Here is a 27,053-nt window from a genome sequence, read left to right on the forward strand (position 1 = left end):
ACTACCAAGGTCATCATTAACTTCTTAATGGTAATGTCAACCTATAACATAGGGGAACAGGAAGCAACCACTTTTCATCTTCTTCCTTTTACCTCTCAAACAATAGGAACTTGTGTTCACACTCTTTAATGGCTAAGCCTATCCAGAGAAATTTGTTCAGTATGATTATGTTGACTACGTCCCTTGGGCTGCATCTTTAATGAGAGATGGAGAGCAGGACCAGGAAAGAGTTTCTGGTGAGCTTTGAGAGCTGTGAATCTTTCTTTCCCATCTTTGCCTGAGCTGTAACTCAGGCTTGATGTGCTTGCCATCTGCTAAAAACTGCTGGGCAGCACACAATTTTGGATGGACTGGGCTGCAGTGTTCAAAGCACTTCCCATGCCCAATCCCTCCTTTCTGCATGAATTACTGCATTAGGTGTGTTTGTTAGGAACCGAAGATTTATAGAAAGAATTATATCAGCATATGATCATAAAACTCTCTCTGGACTCACAGTCAGCTTGACAATACTAAACTCTCTCATTCTGGTTTGGTCAATTCCAGCATGACTTTCAGAAAACACCAAAACCAATCCAGTGTCACACTTGGCTTACGCTACCCATTTATGAATGTTAGAGAAGCTAATATTGTACAACTTTACTTTCTTTCATGCATGACAATATGTTGCTTTCTGGTGTTACTAAGTATCCCTAAGTTAGAGCACATATAACTTTTCAACAACTCAACAGCAAAACAGCAGATCCAAAGTATATGAATGTAGAGATAGCTGGCCAGTGTTTGGATTTGCACCAAATTTATAAAGCTGTTAGGATGAATATTACCATAATAGTTTAAACAAGAAATAAGACAAAATCCATTGATGTGCTAGACAACTAGATTGATTTACTGAGGAATTGGGAGAAATAATGTAAAATAAATCACTGAAAAAAAGAAGTGATAAATGGCAATAAATATCTACCAGGCAGTTAAAACAGTTTACATGACACAAAACGTCTTCTCAAACAAACAGAAAATCATTCAATATATTGGAATGTCTCCCAAATGACAAAGAAAGAATAAAAAATGGGATTCAAAAATAAGACAAAGCTCTCAAAGGAAAAATTTTTATATTGATGACACACTGTGAGAAATATTTGGCTATTTAGAATCCATATTCCACAATTCTTTTAAGCATTTTTTAAGAAAAATGTATTCTATGGAAGTTAATTACTTGTTCTAACTTCATACTTGTTACATGTAACAGCAAATCAGACCAACTGAAAAGGAACAGGTAGCACTTGCAAGGTCCTTAATAAGATAATGGCCTTATTTTTTTTTCCAATCCAGAAAAAGTACGCATTCTTATGTAACTAATATTATATTGAAAATGTATATACTCTTTTTCCTTTGTGTCTCTTTGCTTTCTGAATCTTCTGCTTTGCTATATAACCATGCATGTACCCACACACATACACAGACACATATGTGTCAACTACAGAATTTTCTACTGACTCACAAACCTGCTGGAAATTGAGAGAGCAACCATTGAGTAAATCAATCTAGAACAATTTCATAGTTGTTCCTTCACAACAGCTTTTTTTACCAGTGAAAATGTAAAGAAAAATTAAATAATTTGAAAGAGTTTTAATAAATTCATTGAAGTCAAATAAAGCAAAGGAAATTCTTTTTGCATTTTCAACTAAACTGATTTAAACCGTTTTCTTCATACTACATAGAACAAGCTTGAGAATGGTAGAGTTTGAGGACAAAAGCTGTCCCTTATCTGGAGAAACCAAGAAACAAAAACAAGGAAGTCACATATTCTCTGCCCTTAATAGGGAAATTTTAAAAATTCAAAAGGCTGAAATCATGCTTTTTAAAATCTTCCCTCTCAACCAGACCTTTGACAGAAATGGCTTCACTAAGTGTATATATATATATATATATTTTTTTTTTTTTTTTTTTTTTACCAAAAGACAGGATGGAACCAACAAACCAACATAACTGTTAAAAAACCAATACCAGAGCATTTTACCTATTATCTGTTACATGAAGAGGGAGTACTAACACTGTTAGGAATGTGCAGAAGACAAAGAAGCTAAAATAAAACAGATGAAGTTAATTAATAGCAAATATTCGGACTTTCATGGATGTATGAAAACCACAAACAAGTTTCAAATTGCTCTAAATAATACGTTGTAAAACATATATATACAATTGTTCTGTATCTCAAAAGAATAGCAAAGGACTTAACAAAAGCATATAACTACATACAGCAAAAGCTACTATAGGTAATCATCCACTAATCTGCTCCTATGGGAATAAATGACAATGCTTCAACTGACTTCAGTGGGAGAAGGGTTAGAGCCTCTGGGTGAGTAAATGACTGTGTGTGAGCTGTATTCACAAGGTTTATGTGAAAAACCTGAATGTGTCCTTCAAACTGCTCAGCGTGGCAGTGTGCTGCCCAGTGTCCTGCAGCAGCCAGGATGCTCAGACAAATATTGTGCCAGGTAGTAACCAGCATGGTCACTGTGCCCAGCACAGGTCACAGCACACAGAGCAGCTGACTGAAAAAGATGGCATTTTCTTAGAACCCTTAGATGAACTCATGTTGATGACTTCTCATTGGCAGGAGACAAGAGCTGAAAATTTTGCCAACATTATTATCACCACTTCCCTCTCTGGTGTCCATGGTCTACAATAGAGAGCTTCTGAATGGGTGCACTTCAGTTCAGATCCAGAGGTTTGACCACCTGACCAATTAAACATTTAGTATATGGGATCCAGCTGCATGTACACTCCTCGTTTTCCTCAAACATGCAGAAAGCAAACAGGGAAAGCCACTGAACCAGGGAAATCACTGCTTTTAAAGTGCTACTAAAAGTGACTGCCTAAAATAATGTCACGACTTCCATATCAAAGTCTTATTTCTGTCATTCCAAAGCAAAGAGTCTGTCATTTAAAGGTGTGAGCTTTAATATTTTTCTCTTAAAGCCAGCAGTAACAGTTTACAACCTCCACCATAGCAGCAAGGCTGTCACTCTGAATGCCATCATAGCCATGTAACTTTTTTCTTTTATGGTTTTTAGATCAGTCCTTGCTATTGAATCATGACAAATGATATCGTTTGTAATTTCATCTCTCAGGATTTTACCCTTACCAAAGCACAAGCCAAGTCTTGCATGAAAACAAACCCTTGCCAAAAGTATTAACTCACAAATCATAATGCCAGCCTTTCCAACCAGTCCTACTCATTCTAATCCCATGTGCCCTTCATGGTATTTTATCTAAGTGTCTTGCAAATCAAGTGTTTCATTGCACAAGGCTTCAAGAAGTGTGGGCCAGACCTTGAACAAACATTCCATCTAGATGTCCAGTCTTATTTTTGAAGTGGGCAGAGCCATATTTCTTGGAACTAACAAAAAAAACGTTACTAAACCAGATCGTAGCCATTTATTAAAAAACTCTACAGTGAGTTCACATATTCTGAACTCTACAACCCTGAACTCTCTTGTAGATTTGAGACCTAGCGGGAAAACAGATAATGAACAGGAAATCAAGAAACTAGAAAGTTCTTTCATATAAGTATTGCTTAGGATGCAAGTTGCTTTATTTCATATTCACTGGAACTACTTTATGGATGGCATAAGCATTTTTAGGTGTGGAATACTTATAGGTCTGCTACCTTCTTAAGGACTGCATACAAGATTAATCTCAGAAGTCCCTTTAGAATTCCCCAGGGCTTTCGACTCCAAAAGCAAATCACTGCTATGAGAAATTCCATTTTGTTCTTAAATTTATCACCCAATGAATGGAATCAGACGTCATTTGCTCCTGCAGGAGACTTACACAGCACACATCACCTGGCGGTCTATGTTTCTGTGGCAGTACAGACACTGAATTGCCATTTTATGAAAAATAACAGACTGCTTTTTTAATGGCAGCTCAGAACAATGCAGCTGCCTCATTTTCAATGTGAAATACACAGATCTGGTTTAATATCCCAAAGTATTTTTAAGCAAAACCCCTAACGATGAAGAGTTTACTACAATTAGTTGTAACTATGGCTGTACACTCTGGAAATGATGGGAACCACAGAGGTACAGGATTGATGCACGTACAATCTTAATCAGCATTACCTTAATCATGGTTAGACTAGTTTTAGCCGGCTGCTGCTTTTGTTCAAATGTTGAGATTGATAATATGGGGAATGTACCATTTGAGCAGAATGATAGAGGACAAAGTCGACACAGATCTCTGCCTTCTTTCAGAAGGACTTAACAAAAGCATGTAACTATTTGCAACATTTTTTCTTCTACTTAGCTTTGAGTTTGTAGTGAGTAAAAGCTATAATCCAGTTTCTCAGGAACAATGAGCCTCTGAAATGCTGCAGACTAAACCTATTTACCAAACAACACTCACTTGTATTCAAAGGAAGTGATAGCAATTGGAGTGTAGATGCTTTCAAATATATTCTACTCTTCTATTTCACCTACAAAATAGCTAAGTAAGTATGTGGCTATGTTTTAATTTCTATCACAATGCCTATAGGCCATAATCAAGATAAGAGTCCCTTCACCCACTATCAGAGCACACGAAGAGCCAAAGACTGTCAGGTACATGGCCACTTCACAGGGTGCCAACACATTAATAGGTGCTGTCTGGACAGCTTAAGCAAATCAAAACGTGTCCTGCACTCAACTGAACGAAGAGACATATATCTCTGATCAACAGCAAAAGCTAAGCTCAGAGCACAGCTATACTTCTCAGGAACATAAGTGGGCTATCCAGCTCTGGAGCAGGAGGCTGCTCCTAGGTGTACGTGCCAACAACTACATTAACTTATCAATTAAATCCCTCAGCAGGGAGATCTTGGGATTGGTCTGTGCTGCCAGAACCACTTACTTATCTATAGCCAACAGCAAAAGAGCTGGAATAGTTTTGGCTGTCTGATGAACAACCCAAGCTCAATGAAAGGTCCTAACCAGCACAACTTAAAGGCATGAAGTTGCAAACCTGAGACATTGGAAGCCAGATGAAAGTGAGCCCTGAAACCAACAGAGTTTAGGTCTCTAGGCTTTTTGCAAATGTACACAGTGACTCTGCATGACAGGAAACAACTTGACATTGCACCAGTTCCTGCTTCTAAGCGAGTTTAAGCAACTTGGTGACTAAGTTGTTCGCACTGAGACAATACTAGGCAAAAGACAGGCAGAAATCCTGCAAGCCAATTGGAAAATTTTCAATGACAGGTGAGTTTGGATATTTTGAAGAGTCAGAGGCTGAATGAGGCTTGTTTGGAATAATTTTAAATTCAAATGCTCCAAGCATGACAGAGTTATATTTTCAGTGCCAAAGTCCTATTTGGTTTAAGCCCTATAAACAAAACAGAGTGGAAAAATATTAACACATTAGTGCTGGCAGATCAAAGAACAGAGAGATTTCCCAAGGCCACTTGGGAAGAGACAAGAACTGAGCATGCATTTATCAAGCCTTATCTCAGCATTTCCATCATAAGGTTCTTTTTAAAAGACTTATTTCCCAACAAGTCTTACCAATAATGCATAGTCCAACCTCCCTCCCTCCCCCCCACCCACTAAGAGTAGGTCAAATTATCATCAAAGATAACTATCCTGAACAGACTCTGTTTTCTCTTTCGTTGTGCTCAACTACCTAAACAAGCTCAGTCTCTCCTTGTAGATGACATTTTCTAGATGTCTGATACAATCTGTTTGTTTGCTCTGGACTCTTTCCAATTAGTACACATCTTCTGAAGTGCACCAATTAAGATTAGTTTTGGGCACAGCACCAGGCACATTAATGAGAACGATGATTATTAAAAACTCTCTCAAAACATTCCAGTTTGTGCACTTACAATGTACACAAATAAGCAGAAGAAAAAATAAATAAAACCTTTTGGAAATTTAATTCTCCCAAAAGAGTTCTAGCACCTACTCAAGGATGCTGATAAACAAGGTCAGATCATTACTCAGACAGTATTTGAAGTCACAGAAAAAACAAAAACTGACATATTCTGGCAAAATCCCACAGCATCCAGAATGGGGACAATGATCTAATTCCACTGAAAGAAAAACAGTTAGACAATCTGTCTCTACAGAATTAGAAATTCAGAAATATATAGACCAATACCAAAATCTGCCATAAACCTGAAAAATTAAAATTACCTAATCTAATTATACTGTGACACCAGTTCTAAAGTTATAAAGTCTAACTTTATGGAAATATTGCTTGAAGAAAATTACTGTCTGAAGTAAATTAAATTATGTCTGAATTTGAGTGAAAAAAAGCTGTTTTTCAGGAGGAATCTGCTACCATATACAAGGGTAATACTATCAGCAATAGGATGATTTTTGCAAGATAAGGAGTAGTGAAGACTGAGTCATATTTTGTCCAAATGTGTTTGGGTGCAGTTTGTCCTTGGCTAAGAAAAACGATGCTCACACTCAGACCAATGATTCTCTATCTCTAACACAGGAGTTTATGAATCCTAAGATAACTTCTACCAAACTTTAAAAAAAATAATCTGTCAGTTCCCTGTTAATAGGATCCATCCTGGTTAATAGGATCAATCCAAGTTTTGACAGTTTGAAATGGTCATGTACATCTATTTACATTCATGGTGCATGATACAGTTGCACTCTTGCCCTGCACAGTCAGGCATGGTCTTCTATTCTTAAGATAAGAAAATACTCAACAGTGAAGGGATTGTATCTCAGAAACAAGGCAAGACATCAACAAGTTACTGCTAAGCTGGAAAATACCTTGTTCTATGGCAAATAAAATCTTTTGTCAAGATGAAACTTAAGTTGTGAAGCAAAAACCGAAAACACTTTTTTGTCCTCTCAAAGCAATAGAAAAGACTGTTTACCTCCTCCTCTGAATAAGATATTCAGATATTCATGGCCTACACAAAGACATGAGTTATCATTATCAATAAGAACAACTACAGTTGGGGTTGCTTTTTGCCACACTAATACAATAATGTGTCCCCACTTTCTCTCAGGCTGCAAGCCACATGAAATATTAATTAATGACTTGCTTCCAAGCTGTAAGTGGAAAAGCAATGAAAAATTCAATTTATTGTAATTTGTGCCCTTTCTGTCTCAAAGAGACCACTGGGTAAAAGTAAACTTAGAAAAGTATGCAATTCAAGGAAGGTATAATACTTGAAGTAGTTAAACTTAATTAATCTCTCTGGCTTTTGAAAGCCTTGCTGGCTTTTGAAAGCTAGAAGCTCAGGAATTGTACTACCTTGTCAGAGGGAACTACATTAGTGAGAAAAAGCACTCTGGCAAAAGCATAGAATGAAAAAAGAAAGGAATAAACTAATTTTGTGTCAGAAGCATAATTAAAAAAGAACCCAAGACACTATTGCTGCACATCTTGATAATTGCTTATAGAAGTCTTCATAGAATTGTCAACATTTCATGCCATCAAGTGGATTACGTACATCAGAGAAACTACAACCAGTCAGTTTACTGGCCAGGTCTTAGTCAGTTCTTTTCCTCACTGACTGAACTCAGTGGAAAAACTCCCTACACAGTGACTATGCCTGATCCACTTTACACTTGTACTACAGACTCCTAACAGTAATTTTCAGAAGTTGGTGGTTTGTTTCATTTTGCTTTGATTTTTTAATTATGAGAGAAAAACAGCAGCAGCAATTTTAGAATTTTATATGGCAGATTTTGCATTAAACCACACAGAGAAACAATGTTTTAAACTCAAGCAGACATTTCAGGCCACCAGTACAGGAAAACATCCCTTCCATAATCAAAATACTGACAATGTTAAAGGCCAGAAGAGATTTCAATAACTGACCATCATGGGACAAAGAATCAACTCCACTTTATAATTATTAAAAAATTAAGCTCCTTCACAAAGATCATTTGACTTGAGTCTTCTATTGAAGCCTGTCCAGCTTTGCCAGTTATGCTTGTTGCAATTAAAAAAAAACCAAACAAACAAAAAACCACATTGGCTGCAATACAGTTTTGTTATCAATTATTTGTTTGCAAGTATTTCAGTATATTAAAAATGAAAGTGAAACTTCAGAATCCACATATATATATATGCATATATATTTATATATATAATTTACACTAGACCTGTATGTTCAAGCTTTGCTTTTTGAAAAAAAATGCCTTCTCATCCTCATTAGAATGTAATTCAGGTTGACTGAAAATGCAATTACAGCATCTTAGCTGTTGTCCAAGTCTTGTGCTTGCTGTTTGGCCAGTGTCAGTGCAGCAGGCACAGCTACTGAAAAATAAAAGCAATACCTTGGAAACAGCAAAGGCTAAATATGTGGATCACTCTTATGCATAACATTTTAGGAAAGAAATCCAACCGAATTGCTACCCAGAGGATAATGCAATGGAACAAGGATAGATTTCCATATCTTTGCAGAAAGCCCAAACAGTTGTTTGGTATGAGTGAACAATTTCAGAATAACTCTGAATTATCTCTGCCTCAGAAGGGATCTTATTTATGCAGAAATATATACACTTTCTTCTGCTTTTTTTACCATTTATCTTTCAAATAATGACTGATCTCAAACCTTCAGGAGTGTATAAAATCACTCAGATTCAAGATGACTTACCATTAAAAAATTACATATTCAAAATCATATGAGTTCTCACTTCGTTACTACATTAATATTTTATCCCTCCCATTTCATTGAAATGCACTTTTATTAACTTTTGTTAACTAACTTTCTTTGCATTTTCTTTCATAAAATAAATAAGAAAATAAACTTATATAACAAGAAAAATCAACAGAATTGGTCTGTGACTTTGCTCAATATGGCAAGACTAGCATGCTCCCTAACAAAGTTAATGTGCTACATCTTGGGAAAGAGGGGAGAAAATAAAATACTCATATTTGAGAAAGGCAAGTTAACTCTCTCCTCCCAAATGTAGTTTTTAATTAAATTCATAATAAAATCTTTATCATTAGGGAACTTGCTAACTGACATTTTTATATTATTTTAGATATTCAGAGCAAGTTAAAATGTTTTAGCACTTTCAAATAAAATTTTATTTTACCTAAAGTAAGTATCCAAAAACTTTACTGGATATTGCTGAAAAATAATTTTTTATTGTTGCACTGACTTCCATAGAGTAATCAGCCATGTGAAAAGAACTACATCAGTCAATATACCTTTTTTCCTAGTAATTTTTTTTGAAACAGGGATGAAAATGAGTCACCTTTTTGGGGTAACAATATTTTGTTTTTTGTAGGCAAAACTGTTTTTAAATTTAACAAATTCCATGTAAATACTACTCCATCAAGTTAATCATTCCTTCATGAATACCAAAGCAGTATTTTCTTTAAATTCTAGAGAGGAAAAATAACACACCTGAAAAAGAACTATCCTGGTGTATATTTCATTGTTGTATGTTACATATTGCTTCTCACTCAGGAACAGCTAGAGTCGTCAACAGGAATAACAATGATAATGATAATGGTTATAATGATAAGAATTTATAATACATTAATATTCTGATTTCTGTTATTCCAAAAAATCCATCTTCCATCACCTTTCTCCTTTCAACCTTGCTTTCATTTTTCTCTCACTTACAATCCACTGAAAGTAAGAAAACTGATTGGTAGTACTATCTTCTGAAAACAGGAACCATCCCTGAGGCCATATTCATAAAGGAGATGATTTGTGCAAATTATCTCACGTCAGTTCTGTAATTCACTCAGTACTTGGTAGAAAGCCAAAGGAGATTCCTACAGTTCACACACAGAGATGTGCAAGATAGGACTCCCCCTTTAAAAACACAACTGATCTATCTGATCATATCTTCCACATTCATCTTCCACATACCTTTGCCTGTAAGAATCTCTGCAGTTGGAAATTCAGAACTAAGCCTCTTCTTCAAGGTCTTACATCAGACAGAGAGATATCTGTGGAAAACCCTATGTTTTCTAAACTAAAATTCATGGGCTTTTACTCATGAAGCTCATTTCCCTCTGCTATGCCTCAAACAGCTGAGCAGGAAATACAGACTTAGTTGCATTACTTGTGATATTGTCAATGTTTTAGTGACCATGTCACAAACTGGCCCACCAAAGCAACAGATGTCATCCAATTGAAGGCAGAAGACAAAAGAGAGCACAAAAGCAGCTCTGTTTCAAACATGTCTTTTGTCATTCCATCAGATTTGTGCTAAAAATTTTACGTGTTAAGGTGAATATGCAGGATGTAGAAGAAAAAGTGCAGTGCATTTTTAAAGGCTTTTAAAGAGCAGCAGTACACTGATTTCTACAGTAAACATTGAGATGTTCTGTATTAATATTTAATTGGTTAAAACATTCCTGTCATAAGAAAAATGAAGTTTTAAAAACAGCAATTTAAAAATAGTACTACTCCAATCTCTGCCTAAAAGATTTTAAATAGCAAATTACATTTACATAAGTATAAATTTTATATCTCATTTTAAAATACACAACATGCACAAATTGCTAGTGAAATTTTAATAACGATCTGGGGACAATGTGTCGTAGCTGCATTAGAACAGATAAGAGCAAGAAAATCAAAATCAGCAAAGTTAAACATTTCCTAGTTTATTCCTATTACCAGTTTAAACAGTCATGGAAGGAACAGTTCACCAAGATTCCCATGTTCTACCAAGGAGGTGCATTGTCTTAAAATTGAAATGCATTTAACTACATTAAACATTGGGATTATTCATAAAGAAACCAACAGTACTGTACCATAAATACTTCGCAAAAAAAGGACTTTCTCAAGTGATTAAAACACATGCATGGATTTATGTCTATTTTATTACTAGTATACATACAATTCTGTGGTCTAATTCATATGTCCAGTTGAGAAAAAGAAGGGAGGATTTTCAGAGACAAAAACAGTTCTAGGACTTGAGGAAAAGAAGAGGGGATTTTCAGAGACAAACGAAGTACTAGCACTTGAGAAAAAAAAGGCCTGCAGGTAAGAACCCAAGAAAGATCAGAGCTGCAGGTCAGGAGAAAGCTGAGATTCAAGATCTTTGTTTTTCCTTGGAATAAAAGAAAGTCATGGCAAGAGTTCTGCACAGAAATGCAATAAGCACATAATCTGTATTAAAGGAAGGAAGAGCTCTCAGCTCTTAAACAAGCATGAACACTGTATGAACCACTGTAATGTTAAGAGAAATATATGGTTAAGTCTCAGAAAATACAAATTTTAACATTTCAATTTCTTAGTTTTTCTGATTAATGCTCAGAGAAGGTTCAACAAAAGACAAAAACAATTTGCAGCCAAACTGATGGCTGACTCTGGTTCACTTAGGCCATGCTTTGACAAAGGACAAACACAAATTACATTCACCTGATCATTTTCAGTTATGCAAGCTAAACAGGGAAATAAAGGAAAAAGGACATAGGGTTTCTTACAACAACCAAAACCTGATTCTCTGACCATGGTCTCTAGACCACTACATTTCTCAACCTTTTCAACTGAAGGAGCACTTAACCTCTGGAAGCAAAACAAATTCAAAAGCCATCCTGTGCTTACTGTGCCAAAGTATTCACAATGACCTTCTTTTAGAGACAAATAAAAATAAAAGTAAAAAATTTAGCCTAATTTTTATTCTCCTCTTCCAATCTGCTTATATGTATGGGAGAATGTGGCTGTGCAGGAATGTCTGGTTTTGACTTGCTTTTTGAGCTCTCTCTTGATTTTTATTGACCATCAATTACCCACAGACTATGGGCTGCATAGCATTGCTTTAGGTAGTGCTGCAATTAAATCACATCACTCAGTGAGCACTGGAACTAATGAAGCTTGGTCTCTTAAAGATTTGTTTTTCATGGTTGATTGACTTTGGTGCCTAAGAATGCAAACTCCAACTGAAGCCTTCTCCTATGGTAGGCATTTATAAGGGCTGGCTGGTTTATTGTTTACTCTTTCCCTGCTCCCCATTCTCCAGTGGTTAATAGTGTGCAATTTAATTATGTAGCTTTTCCTTTGTCTGCAGCCCTTCCAGGGAACATTTACAGAAGCTTTCTACTATACTCTGCCATCTATTTTCTCAAGGAAAAAGAATTTATCAGATTTGCTAGACATGTTTGAAGTTGGCCTGTGAACTCAAAAAAGTTATTATGGAGATTTAAGAGTAGTTGCAGACTTGGTAAAAATGCGTCTTCCTTCCATGGGAAGTGAGGATAAAATAACTTGCCATACTTTGATTTTTTTTTCCAAAACTCATTGCCCTTTTATTGGTGAGAAAAAGTACAAAATATTGTCACTAGAATATGAACAGAATAAACCAAACTATTTCCCTTCCCTTATTTAAATGTCCTCCCACACCTCATGCCTTCTAAACAACCCTATTCTATTTCTTTCTCCACCCCAAAGTGAGCTGCTATGCTCCCACACTCTTCTGTGATTTACCACTTCTGCTGGAACTGGAGCCCCTTATTCTCCTTTACCTGTCTCTATACTCATCTCAGTCACCTAAGCCACACTCAGCTTACTCAGTATTTGTGCTCAACCTCAGCCCTGCTTCCAAGCAAGGAGGGCAGGCATGCTTCAAAAAACTAACCCAGTACTCAACAAGAGACTTCCAACAGTGGCTCAACATTTATCTGCTACAATTTCAAGACAGAAGTGAATTTACATTAATATATTCCATGCTATTGTTCGTGGGAAAACAGTACTTGATTAAAAGATAATTATATTTTAGCAGTCTTTTAAATACATTATATGTTGACATAAAATCTGAGGTTTCTGATTTTAGAGAAGGCCTTGGAGAACCACACTTAAAGGAAATTACAACACAGTCTCATTACAATAGGAGATGAGATGTACTGGTTTGTACTTTTTTTCCCCCCACAAAATAACTCTCACACTCCATGCTGCTAAGAGATAGCACAGAAACAACAGCACTTTGACAAGTTGTTTTCTTAGTTTTCTTGGATTTGGCACACAAACCTCTAGACTTACAGGAAAAAAGCAATAAATTGCTGATTCACTAATGTCTAAATGATGATTAACAGATCTGAAAAGTTGACAATGTCAAGGTATTGAAATAAGTGTATTCATGAAAGACAGAACCATTTTGGAAGATGTTTGTACATAAAAAAATACATCTTTAGATGAAAATCAATGAGTTTTAACCCCTCTGTAATTCATTCATTCCTTACAAATTTAAAACTTTTGAATCAACAATTTTTGGTCTTGGAAAAAGGTGTAGGAAGAAGAATCTCCTCATAATCCCAAATTTGTAGACAAAGAAACTAATATTGTCAACATCCAGAGGCAGGCAATTTTATTGATTTATACTAACTGAAGTCAAGTCTTTGCAATTTTTCATATTTCAATTTCTCCACCATACTGCTTTAAAAACCTACTCATTGTAATGCAATCAGACACCAAATTTTTGTGAGGAATCAAGTTAAATTAATTGTACCCAAGGTGATTACTGTCATGTATTATTTACACTACTACATGTGCAAAAACTGGAACATGATTGGGCCAAATATTGCACACATAATAGTAGAATCCATATCTCACACCTTAAATGAGAAGCAACATATGCATACCTCTGACAGATGGAAGGAAATAAACAAATAGGAGTAAATAACTGGATGGTACAGTATCCAAGTTCCCTAACCATTGTGAAACTAGAGACTTTTAATTATACACAGTAAAAAGTGACTAAAGTAGGGCTGTACTCTAAGTGTAACCTCAAAAACCCCACATAACAACATAGGGACAAACATTTATCCGTTACTTACCACATAAATAAGATATTTTGTAAGGACAATATATGTTTAAGGTATAATTTTACAAACAAGCATGTATAGAAGTCAAATATACACATAACTATACTCATTCTGCTTTCAGAACATAAGAAGTGTGGAATCTGAGAGAGAAATATGAGAAGACTCTGACCGAATGCCAAAAGTGAAGACATTCAGTTGTTACAGGGAGTGTTTATTGTCCTGGAACAGGAGCCAATGTTGTGCATTGAAAAGCCATTGATTAAAATGTCTGAACACTGTTGGGAAGCAGGACCAGAAACTAAAACTTCCCAGCTGTTCTAGCTTATGTTCCCTAGCTGCTGAGTTGTCCGGCATTACTCTGCTGCACTTGAGTGTGCCTCTGTAAAGCTCTATAGAGCACAGGCACAGGAAGGATAATCCTGGTCCCAAATCAGACAGCACTAATTGGCCACAGTCTGTCTTGAAAAGAAAGATTGGTTTGAGTTTAGGAAGGCACAGAAAACAGGTTTTTTAGGTCCTGAGTTCTCCAATCATGACACTGTAATGCCTGGTGATCACTGCTACCACGTTTCTCCCTGTTTCTGTCCTTGCTGTAACTTCTGTATTTTGTATTGATTTCAGATTTTTTCTGTACTGGATACACCTTCAATCATGCTTCCCTGATTCACCCTTCCATGGATCTTAGGTGACATATTACCCAACACCTGGACCCCAAACAAACCAGGCATAAGCCAAGCAGTAATTCTTTTACTGCAATGAAGACATCAGGTGCCTGTTGCCAATGCCTATGGACACTGAGTACATCCACTTGCAGACTTGGGTGACTACTTCTACAGGGTTTTGTGGCTTGTGCTCTTGAGGCAAAATTTAAGTTTTATCTAATCTACAATTCAGGTGCCTAAATGCTTTTTTGAATATGGTCCAAAGAAACTTGTTCAAAATTTTTCTTACTCTGCATGAGTTTTGTAATAATAAATCTCCATGTAAAAAAAAAATTTCCCTCTACTCTCACTAGATACTGTTTTATCATTATTATTTTTTTTTTTTTTTTCACATTTGAAATATTAGGGCTGAATAAACAATCAACCTAACCACTTGCATTTAAGACTTGTGCTATAAAACTTTGCTCTTTTCAAACAGAAACCACACAGATTAGTTTTGCATACCTTTGCTCAGGCAAAATCAGCTTGCATTGGAGTCTATTAACGGCAGAAAGACTTGGTTTCAGCCTCATCTTTTACTAATGCATTACTGTTAAGGAAGTTGAATTATTACACTTCACTTCCACTTTTGTACAGAAATTCGTAAACTATTCTGTAGCATAAACCTTGAGGTTTTTAGTTTAACATAAGGCTTTTGTAAGATGTAAGAGAAATAAAGACAAACAGAAATGCAAATAGATGGTATTGTACAGTAATTTTATGGGGTACAAAAGCCATTAATTTGCAATTGTACTGGTTTACTTCCTATTGAGGTCTACAAGCGTTCTGTAGAATTATAAATTAAACAAAAGTACCGTCACTCAAACTTTTCAATTAAAGGCTAGCAGAGCTCACTGCCACTCCTGTGTGTGCAGCTACAACAGAGAAACATTTACTGAAAAGGTAAGATACAATTCCAGCCAGTGGATACACTCTACTCCATTAAAACCTAGATATTGCAATAGCCTATTCTAAAATCCATGCTTATCAAATGTACATTGTTCAAGCATGCCAGAAAAGATCTATTAAAATCTGAGGATAAACCCAGTATATTCTGGGGGAGTCTGTTTTATAGATATCTATTCTGAACCGAAGTTCACCAAAACTCTCCTTACTTTGGAAAGAAAAAAGGAAAAAAATGTCAGAAACACACAAAAGGAGATGCTGTTAAAACCTTCCACTAGTATCATAAATTACTACCTCAGGAATGTTGTGTATAGAAAGTACTCTTATACTCAGTAAAAAAAAAAAAATCTTCATGCAGACCCTTTTGCAAAATTCCAACTTTGGTTGATTTGTTTTGGTAAGTTTAGTGGCTTATCAGACCTTACCTGAGGTTCGCTTTCTAAAGGGATAACTAAGGGGTTAATAAACACTCTTTATTTCACCCTATAAAGAGCAAAGCTCTTAGGCAACAAGGACATCAGACCTGCAGGAATTCCTGCTAGCCTTCAGCACTGTATGATAAGAGTCTGTAATCTTTTCTGGCCAAAAATCCAGAAGAAAACAAACAAAGGTGTTTATCTGCAAAATGAACACAACTGTATTTGCACTTTCTCAGTAATTTCTAAGCATAACTTAAATGTTTTCAGCAAGTTTTCAATGTATGGCTTTTAATTGTTAAGTATTTAATACCACCAGGGGACTGGAGAGTGACGGGGCTCTTCTATGCAGACAGGCTGAGAGCATTGGCATTGTTCAGCCTGGAGAACAGAAGGCTCTTGGGAGACCTTATAGCACCTTCCAGTACCTAAAAGGGCCTACGAAAAAAACAGAGAGGGACTTTTTAACATGTAGATGTAGACATAGGACAATAGGGAATGGCTTTAAGCTGAAGGACGGTTTAGATTAGATATTAGAAAGAAATTCTTTACTGTGAGGGTGGTGAGACATTGGAATGGGTTGTCCAGAGAAGCTGTGGATGCCCCATCCCTTGAAGTGCTCAAGACCAGGTTGGATGGGGCTCTGGGTAAAACCTGGTCTAGTGGAAGGTGTCCCTCACGGCAGGGAGAGTTGGGAAGTGGATGAACTTGAAGGTCCTTTTCAATCTAAACCATTCTAAACCAATATAATATAATAATAATTCTAAACCATATAATTCTATGTTTCCATTACCTACTGCTCTAAAAGTGGTCAGAAATATTAAAAAATCTTGAGGTTTTATAAGACATTTAAAACCAAACTTGTGGCATTAACAAACTTGTGACATTTTGCATTCATTAGTGTATCAAATGTCTTTTAAGACAGAAGAATACTTGGAATGTTACTGTTCCCCAGAGTGAGACAAATGTATGGCAAAATTTGTTTAGAAACAGGGAAGAGGCAAGCCAGAGAAGCCCATAATTCATGTACAGAGTACTGTTTTAGGTAACTACACACTTTTCATACTTCATAAGGCAAGAACAAAGTACTTAGAAATTTTACACGTATACTAAGAAATAATGCTCATACTTTCAATGAAGTATCAGATTACTGATATAAGTAACAAGCAAAGCTTTACAGAAGAGAAATTAGTATCTTATGCAAAAACCAGAGATAGAATATTGCCATTTACATCTTCACCCACCCTTTGCAGCTGGGGATATAATGCTACATCCATTTCAATTAAATTGCTTTACACCAGAAAAACAAACAGCCAGGAAAGTGAGATGGAGCTGAGTACCAGCTACCAAAGTGCTGGAAGTGCTACCAAAATATTATAAAAGTAGTTCCTTGTAGTAAGCAAATACCTAATTTTGGACAATCTCAGAACTAAAGAGGGACTCTGGTTTTCTTTAAATGTTAGCTTTAGTTGTTGTAGAGAAAATAGTATATGCTGAATTCTGTAAATCAGATGGATTAATTAGGTTGCTTACTGCAAACAGCTAGTTTTACTGCCCACGCCAGATTATGTGAGTGTAGAACTCACATATTCTGTTACGTATGCTGTGTGCAAAAGCTCAACCCATCACAGTTTTCAGTCACTTGTACTAGTATTACCAGTCAGGAGAACACCAGTATTTTTTCTTCTAGAATACTCTAAGATACTTTTAAAGCTGAACTGTAAATACAGTTTCCTTTCCAAACACTGTTTGGAAAGTTTGTTTTCCTACAGATTTTCTAGGAAGAATGAATAGGTTGGAAAGTATTACTTTTGAGAGCATTCCTTTTATTTCCTGAAGGAATTTACATGCCCAAATCTGATTGCTGGCCCCCATGTTGTTTTTTAAGAATAATGAAATACCAGACGTTGCTTCAGGGTCTCACACTGTAAGCTTTTGTTCCTTTCAATTAACAGTAATGCTGGACTTTCTGGGACAACCACTCAAAGGCCTTGTTTGTGCCCGAAAGTTCATGCTATCACTGCCTCCACAGGGTTATGCTGTACGGTACGAAGACAAAGCTTCATTAGTCTTCAATGTAAAGCACAACGTCAGCCTCACATATTTGTGCATATAACTACTTTTGGGCTTGTAAATCCGCAGGGAAGGCCTATGGTTCCTGCCAGGGGAAAGCTGACCCCGTGCCCATGCCGGGGCTGTCGGAGGTGCCCCCGGAGGTCCCGCCGGGGCGGGCGGTGTCTCGCCCCTGCAGCGGGGCAGCGGGGCAGCTCTGTGCGGAGCTGCCTCTCCCCCGCCTACATCCGTCCGCCCGAGAACGGCAAAGGCTGCGTTACTCAGAGAGGGAGAAGAGGTCCGGCGGCGGAGGACGGGGAGCAGTCGAGGGGATCGCGGGCAGGAGCTTCTATCACGGCGGCGACGGAGGCTGCCGGCAAGGCGCAGGAGCCCGCCCTGCCTGCGCGGCCAGGGAGGGAGGGCGGGAGGCGGGTGGAGGGTGGAGGAGACACCCCCCGCCTTTATCGCTCTCACCGCACCGGGGTGTGCTGGCTCTCGACGCCGCGGAGGAGCCTTGTTGGGGGACAGCGACTCGCAGGAGCCCTCCTTGTCCTGCCCCAGCAGGCTCTGTCCCGCGGACGGCGCTCCGGGTCTGCAGCCCGACCCCGCCTTCCCCGAGGTCGATTCCGTGCTCTCGGCCCTTCTCCCCGCCGCGGCGCCCGACTTGGTTCAGCCCGGGGCAGGCGCTAGGAATAAGCCCTGTCCCCTTTGAAGAGCCTCGGTTCAGGCTCGCCTCTTCCCTCCCACCGCCGCTGCGCACTGCTCGGTCCCGACTGGGCCCTCCCGCCCCGGCGGCGGCGGCGGCGGCGGCTCCAGCGGCTCCGGCTCCAGCTCCACAAGTTCCCGCTGCCCGTGCCCGGGGCGCGCACGAGGCTGGCTCGGCCGTCGGGGGCGCCCGGCGGCAGCAGCGGGAGCAGTACCGGGAGGGGCGGCGGCGGGAGGAGGGCTGTTGTGCGGGAGCCGCTGATGCCGCTGTGAGATGGCATCATTCTGCGCGGCGGCGGCGGCGGAGCGCGGCGCGGAGGGGTGAGGAGCCGCCGCGGCGGCGAGGAAGCGAAGAAGAAGAGAAAGGTGGGAGGAAGGAGAAGGAGGCGGCAGCAGTTGTGAGGCTGCGAGCCACGGTAAGGGCACAAAACAGACTGTGCCGCAGCCGCTTCGGTTTGCGGTCTGGCCCGGCAGAAACACGGCTGCCGTCCTCGCTCCTCGCTTGGCCGTGGGCAGCCAGGGGGGTGGGCGGTGGATGGGTGCAGTCTGCCCCTGTCACCGAGGGGCGGGGAGGAGGGGAATGGGCGTGGGGGCTAAAATGGCGAAGGGAGCTGTAGTGAGGTCTCGGTCTTTCCGGCACTTCGACTCGTCGCACCCCTTGGGCTCTCCTGGTGGGGGGCGGCTGCTGTTGCTTCTCCCCTCCCGGTGCCCCACATGGTGCTCGGGGAATTGCTGTGTTTCCCTGCCGTCTCCCACTCTGGCTCGCGTCTGGACAGGGCTGAGGGCCTCTGGGCCCGCGCCTGGCGAGGGTCGGGAGGGTCGGGGCTGTGGTGAGCCTGTGTCGCTATGGGGCGGGGGGAGAGGGGGGGAGCGTCGCCGGTGTCCGGTGTCAGGCGAATAACCTTGTTTATTCCTGTCTACGGCCTTTGCGAGGGTGACTGAGGGCTGAGTCGCGACCTGTGTCAACGCTGAGTGGATTGCGAGAGGCTTTAGTGACCAGGAGTCAGTGAGGCAGCTCCACGGCCGGCCCTGGCTTGCTTATGTGCGGGGTGAAAGCAGAGGAGAAGGATATTGTTACGTTTAAGTTCACCTTCCTTTGGTGGGGAAGGCGGGGAGGGAGGAGGTGAGGAGCCGTGTCCCCTCTCCGGTGCGCTACTGTCGCCCCTCACGCTGCCTGGGCTCACGGGCAGGGGGCACGGCGGGGTGGTTCCGGTCACCGCTCAGGTTGTAGGTGTCTGCTCGTATCTCGGGGTCTCTGCGATGGGTGTTTGGCTGAGCCAAACACTGAAACACTTCTTGAACTGAAGACCTCAAAAGACCTGTTTGTGTCGTTTATTTTTGTTTATGTTGTTGTAAAATGTTACAACTCAGTGTGTTTATTTACTTGATTTTATTTGTCGTTGTCTTATTTTTGGAACGATACCAACTCTCATCCCAGTTTAACTAGGATGATCTAGCTCTGCTTCCAGATCTATAAATGTTTAAACTGTACATCAAAGAGAGAAAAGGACTTAACACCATCTAATCATTTTAATAGGAGCTCTTCGATGTTTGGGTGAAACTGTAATAAGAGGTGTTCATATTTCAGTTGCGTTTTCACAGGGCAGCTGTGTCACATAAAAAGTCATCAGGATGTTGTGCAGTGAAAAAACCTCAGGTTATGCAAGTTAAGTAATGCTGACTTACTAGGGGTTGCAATCACTGACTGCAGGTAGCTGGGTCATACGCATGAAAGACAGTACAGTCTTCGTAGTAATAAGAGTCTTCTCTTAAAATTGGTATTCTGGTTCAATCTCTTTGCAGTATAGAAACAAAGGGACTGTTGTTGGCTGTGATAATGCTTTACTAACTTGGAGTGGTTGTTTATTTTTTAAAAATTTTCCATGCTGCCTTATCTGAGGCCGTGTTGGTCAAGGTATAAACTGAATTACTATTTCTGGTCGATTTTAATACTGATGAAGATTAAAGAAATCTGCATAGAGAAAAAATCTGAAGGTTTTCCATCCTTTTGAGAAAAACTTTGCCGCCACAAAAGCACAGTTTACTTGGATTCATGACAAAGATGCTTTCAAGTGGGGCACCTAGAAATACTTTTGGTTGATGCTGCTTGTAAACTTGTGGGTTTAGAATCCCTTTGTCACCTCTTCAGTGTGTATTGTGAACTGTATTTTAAAGGGCTCGTCCTGTAAGTACTTCTAGCTTGAGCAACTTAGTACTAGCTGTAGACTTTCCCCAATGATACTGTAGAATAATTCTCTTAAATACACAATTATACTTGGAAGCATGAGAGCTTTGGGACTGATTTATTCTCTTGGTATGGGACACTTAGTTACCAAAAGAATACGGATTATTTTTGTTTGTAAAATAGTTTACATTTTTTGCTAAACATCAGTGAAAAAACCACTGTAAGTTAGTCAGCATGTTTTTATTAAAGGGCTTTCAATAAAGTTGAAATAATCACTTGCCTACAAGTGCTTCTTAAATCACAGGAATACTGATGGAGTTCAGAGCCAACCCCTTTTCCTGAGTCTGTGGAAGCCTTGGAAGAAGGAGAAATATTTGCTAGTTTTACTGCTTTTCATTTTCCTTTTTATCTTTTAGTATGAAGTTGGAAATTTTGATAAGTTGGAATTTCTACCCACTTCCCTGTTGTTTCTCATGAAAGAATGTATGTGGGGACCAAGATTCCTGCTGGGTTTTGGACAGGAAGAATCAGGAGTAAGGATTTACCACAGGGAGTTGGTATCGCATTCAGTTTCTTCGTGCTTCCTATACCATTAAAACGTTAGACTTGAAAACTAAGGTGCCATAGTCAAAACATCATGACCTAAGCCATGTCTATTAATTGGAAATGGCTACTCTTTATGCACTTAAAGCAAACGCTCATTGTTAGCTTAAAAAACCCGTACAACCTAAATCCCCCCCCCGCAAAAAACCCCAAGTTCATTTTGAAATTGAGATAATGAAGTGTAAAGGCTAGGTGAGGTAATGGATGGAGTGATAAACAAAAATAAGTGCTTGCTGCAAGCTGTCTTTAACTGATTCTTGTAAGTTACTTTTAGCTGTGTTGTTAAGACTCTTTGTAAAGACTGAAAAGAAGGAGTGAAGCTACTGACAAAAGTGTTTTATCTTTTAAGTGACCTTAGTACTGCACTTGCCTGCTTCTGCACAGTGTAACATTCACCTGAATTTAAAAAAAAAAAAAGAAAAACTTTCCTGATTTTTTTTGTTTTCTCTGCCAGAAAATCAGTTGCATAGTGAGTCAAAATCAGAAAAGCTGCTCCAGTGTGCCTGCATGAAAGTATGTAAACTGGGGCTGGATTCCCCAGTTTCTATGGTAGTGTCGTATTAGGCAAAAACCCTGTTATATTTGCTGTCCTTGTGAAACTTGTAAATCAGAACTGCTGAACTCTTCCTTTGAATTCTGTGTTATGCAATGCATAGTGACACTCTTCTATATTCTTAGGTGTCCCAGTGCAGACAGTAGGAGCTGGTTACATTCAGGCCCTTCTTTCAAAGTTTGTTGCCATTGCAACAGTAGGCCCCTTTTTGTGTAGGTGTTTGTTCAGATTTACTGTAGTATCCTGGCATTCTCCTGTGGTTACATAAAGTGGCCACTGGAAATATTGGAGATCTCACCTCTGTTTTCTTGAAAAATAATATGGCTGGAAAGAGAAATCTCCTCTTCTTATCAGCAGGTGTTGGGAATGTCCAGAAGAGGCATTCCAAAGGCATGTAAAAAAGAACAAGTCTTAGAGTGGTGCACCCTCTTTCCCTGCCCTCCCCCCTCCCCTGTAGAACACTGACATGGCATAGTTTTTGCTAAAATTTGCTATGGTACTTTTAAGAGAGAGTAAGAGAGAGTTTTTGTTTTTAATTGCTCTTTGTAAGTGAAAAGCTCTAATTACTGCTGCTTGGGGCATGTGTTTGCTGTGTTTGAGGACCTGCTAGTTTAACCAGAAGCGTATTTAAGTTTAGCTCTGTTTTGCAAGTGTAGTGTTGCTTTACAGAGAAACACTGGAGATTCCAGGGAAGCAATCAGCTGTCAGAGTGGTTATAGATGTCAGAATTATTTACAGAAGAATGTGCTAGTTTTTTGTTGGTTTTTTGTTTTTTTTTTTAATTTCTTAGCATTGCAGGGAAAGTGTCAGGAAAACCTTTAGGTTTCTGTTACATATAGGTCTTTCTAATTATTGCACATATAATAAGAAGCAATTAATCATTGCAGGTTTACATGACTGTACTGCTATAGCAGCCTACGTATGGCAAAGAAACAATTATATTTTAATTCCTCTCCCCTCAGTCAGTGTTGAGGATTGTGTAAACTGTTAATCTAATGTACAGTTTGATGATTCAGTACTGTAAAAAAAAAATCACTTTTAAAATCCTGTTAAAAGAGAATATAGCTTTGGATTTAACTTACAAATTCTACTGATTTTGAAGAACCAACTGAGATTTACTGAGCTGGTTGTGTTACTTTATAAAGGCTTTTGACTAAAATAAAGTCATCAATAAAATTGGAGTGAAGCATCTAACAAAGCAGACTACGTTCCTGGCTTTTTATTAATCACCGTTTTTCTTCTCGTTGGAATATGTTAGATATGCTTATGTTCTGGTTTAAATGGCTAGCGTCTGAGTATACTTAAATGTAACCAGTTCAAAACATGAAGACTTTTTTTTTCAAATAAAATTATCTGTTACACAGTAGGACAATCTCTTGATTTGTCTTATGTGTAAATGACATTGACAATGCAAATACCTGTTAGTAACTGACCACTCAAGTAGTTCAAACAGCACAGAATTGCTCCCATCTACTTTTATTCCATTAGGATTTTAGACTTATTTTGCAGGAAATTGTTTTGGAGATAGAAGAAAGCAATTTAAAAACTGATGAGGAGAGGAAGTCAGATTCTAAAGATAAGCAGCAAAATAATTCTGGTTTATGCATTTAAGTATCTTCACCTTGCAGCCTGAAGTGGGCAGAGGAGAGCTCTCATCTGTGCTTCTGACCATAGACAGCAGTAAACAGGATACTCTGCACACATTTCTCATTACTGGGTTTTTAACCCAGATCTTTTGCTGTAAGCTCTAAATGGAGCCGGAGATTAGCAGAAGAATCCTTTAAAAAAGGCGGCAACTAAAACCATTTTATCTGTTCCTCCTATAGGTGGGTGGAAAATATGAGAGAACTTTGGACTGTATGTGCATTTCAAGGTAGCCAGCAATTTCTCAGTATAAATCAAATCAAATGATTTGTAGTTTTAGAATGGGGTAAAGTAAACAGGAAAGATAAAGTTGATGATCTGTAAAATTGCACAATATGCTTTGGCATCAGAACTGAAAAAATAACACATCCAGTTTTGAAACACAGTGCTCTGTTAGTTCTTGAGAAATTCGGAAAGATTTTTTTTGTTGTTTGTTTGTAAGGATGAACTAAAACTGCTGAACAGATACCTTAGTCTTGAAAGCTAGCCTTGTTTTTACTAACTAGCGTACTAAATTACATACACTATACTCTCTTGCATTTCCTAGCATCTATGATGACATAAAATTATATTTGTAAACATAACAATTAAAAAGCAAAATAAAATGTAAGAGGAAAGCTCAATAGAAGATGAAGAGTAATAGGATTGGCAAACTTCCCTTTTCCCCTCAGGTTAGAAGTGTGGAAGCTGCTTCTTCTTAAATTTCAGTTCCTTTTTTTCCTCCATTCTTGGCACAATTTATTTTCCACTTCCAGCTATCTTCGTACAGTGTTATCTTTTTAAAAAATGATCACTCTTCTTACTTAGTAGCTGAAAAGATTTTGGGCTTAAAAAAAAAAAAAAAGAAAAAAAAGATGTATTTTGACTTCAAGATGCCAGTTACAAGGACAGGAAAAATTCAGTCAGTGTTGAAAATGTGGTGGAAGACTGATAGCTGTGTGTCATTCCAAAATAAAATAAATCCCTGGCTGAATGTCTTGTAATAGATTGCTGACAAAATGTTTTCATGGGATGGCGAGTTAAACTGCATTGTCAAGGGAATAGCTATGGGAAAGAAAACTAGTTGGAATCTTAGTTCATAACATGATAAACTGTCTCCTGCTAATGAACTGGCAAAATATTTAGGTAGTAGAATTATTTATTGAGTAATGAAAGTTGAACCTTCGGATGGAAATAACAGTGGCTAGTGTAATATTTGGTGATAGGTACATTTTTTGTGTTAACGTTGGAGACCTAATGTGTGTTGGAAAGAGCAGCTGCAGCTATTCCTCAAAATGAGGTGTAATGAAGTATTTGTTAACAAGTACCAAACATAGTTAAGAATTGTTGTATGAAAATGTCCCATCAGGAATGGAGTAAAAAACTCAGTGTTGGAATGTATTCAGAATATAACATATATGAGCTTACATGCTATTTTTATATTACTTACATAAGCATATTTGTTACTATTCTATGGTAAATGGTTTTGGGAATCTCCTAGCTTTGGCTCTTTTAGAAATGGACTGTTGGGTTTCTTTCTTGTTTGTATTCGGTCTTTCATCAGGAAAAAATAACTGATTGAGGAGAAAACTATCAGAGTAGTGCAGCTTCTGTGCTAATAAAATGAAAAATGTTGTTACTTTTTAGCATTAAAAAAAAAAGTGAAGAGAGGCCTCTAGCAGAGGCCCACAGAACCTTAAATATTAAATCTAATAAATATTAATTCCAGCCTATGCTTTTAAGCCTGTGTCATACAACTAAACAAGGAGATGTTAGAGCACACTTTGAAAAGTTGAGGAGGGTAGTATATGAAGAAGTAATTCTTACACAATTCAGTAGAGATTGACTGATGTGTGATTCAAAATAAGGAATAAATTGTCATACAGACAAGGACAAAATCCATTGCTAAGAAATAGGGATTTTAATAAAAAAGATCATACAGATCTTATGCACTGTATTTTAGTGCATAAACTAAATGCATTTTAAAATACTTTCTAAGGGCAAGTTAGTCTGGACTGCCCACTGTAGCCTTTCTTGGTGATAGTTTGTTTATGTTTTGGTTTTGTGGTTTTTTTGACTAGAACTGTCAGGGACAGCTTCCTTTCAGAGTTGGTTGCTGTTCTTGTCTCTTTTGTATAAATCTGTTATGCTGCTTGCTTCAGTTGCAAAGCTTTAAAGGCCATAAGAAATCAAAATTGATTAAATAAATCTGTATTAGCAGAGACATTCACTTTGGGTTTACTTTCCTTCATAGTTGGACATTTAGTGTTTCAATCCCTCCCTGATAACAGAGGGGAACTAAGAACATTTTCCCAGATGTTTATTGATGCTACACAGCTTAAAAACTGGTGGTTTCAAAGGTTGATGTAGGAATAGACTAAAGAATAAAACAGACAATGTCATCATGCCACTGTTTATGTGCACACAGCATTCCTAGCTTGAGTGAATGCTTTGTGTATTTTTTCAACTTTTCCATGTTCTGCCCTGTCTTAAAAGCTGGACAGTATAACTGGAGAAGGTACAAAAAAGGACAGCAAGTGGAGGAGAGATTCATATGGAAGAAGAATTTGAGAATGACTAAGGGTTTTTAATATTCTTCAGGCTGAAGGCCTGTGTGTTGACCATATCATGCAGGTGTATGTTGTGTGGGTAAAGGATGCTGGAGACGCTTTTCTCTTGCTTGTCTTTCCTCTAATATCTACCCTTGCAAGTCCCTTGAAAATCAGCCTGAATTAGGGAATAACTTTCACATCCTTCAGTGGGAAGCTGGATGGTCTTTTTTGTGAGCTTTACGTAGCCACCTGATTTCAAGGCAGTGTTGCTCTCAAGAATAAGCTGTTAATCATTTTAAGTTTTATAACTTAGTCTTTAGATTTTCACTAAAAAGGATACTGGCATTTGTGAGAGTGTGTTTTCTTTCACTGTTGCTTTTATAATGCTGTGTTAAACTTAATATGCAATGTGTTATTGTGGCCCTTGAGAAGTCAAGCTTTGGGCCCTTCCGGTAAGACTCGTGTTTTATTAGTTTTTGTGTTCTCGACTTGTGATTTTTTTTGTAGTTAAATTTTGGAATCAGATTAACTCAGATTAAAATTTGATTGGAAAATAATTAGCAGAAACAGGAAACTCTTTGTTTTAAGAAGTGAGAATTATTCATCACCTTGGAGCCTTAGTTAGGATCAGGTTGAATTCTCTAGCACTGTAGAGACTGAAGGGCTGTTTTTGAAAAAGTAAGTGACAATGAATGGGCTGAATGCTCCCAGGTAGCAGTAGGTAAGATTAGTGCAGTCTGTGACTGGAAGTAGGACAGACGTGTTTTAACACTGCTGAGATTGACAGCTGGAAAGAGCCTTGCATAGCACTTTTAAAAAATCAAATATTCAGAGAAAAGAGAGTGAGAACATGCAGTGAATTCTACTTATACCTCTTTGAGCTATTTTTTGAGATAAAGTTGCTGGTGAGAGGTGGATCACATCAAATGTCTTACTGACAAAAATTGTGCAAAACCCTTTCTGCCTCTTTCTCATAACACTGAGCAGGCTTCTCTTCCCCTCTTTGAATCGTTTTTATGA

At 38.4% G+C, this 27,053-nt stretch overlaps 1 protein-coding gene across 3 annotated transcripts in view; it reads left to right on the forward strand.

Moving 5' to 3' along the window:
* The first annotated feature begins 18,747 nt into the window (after positions 1-18,747).
* Positions 18,748-27,053, forward strand: part of WWP1 (WW domain containing E3 ubiquitin protein ligase 1) — a 59,384-nt gene continuing 51,078 nt past the window's right edge. Inside the window, exon 1 of one of the 3 annotated variants that reach the window (XM_039571505.1) lies at positions 18,748-18,933. The gene's annotated coding sequence lies outside the window, so the exon portion shown is untranslated. The remainder of the gene's footprint in view (positions 18,934-27,053) is intronic. The other 2 variants (XM_039571494.1, XM_039571508.1) reach the window with 2 other exon arrangements.

Source organism: Corvus cornix, chromosome 2, assembly GCF_000738735.6.
Source record: "Corvus cornix cornix isolate S_Up_H32 chromosome 2, ASM73873v5, whole genome shotgun sequence".
NCBI classification, from domain to species: domain Eukaryota; kingdom Metazoa; phylum Chordata; class Aves; order Passeriformes; family Corvidae; genus Corvus; species Corvus cornix.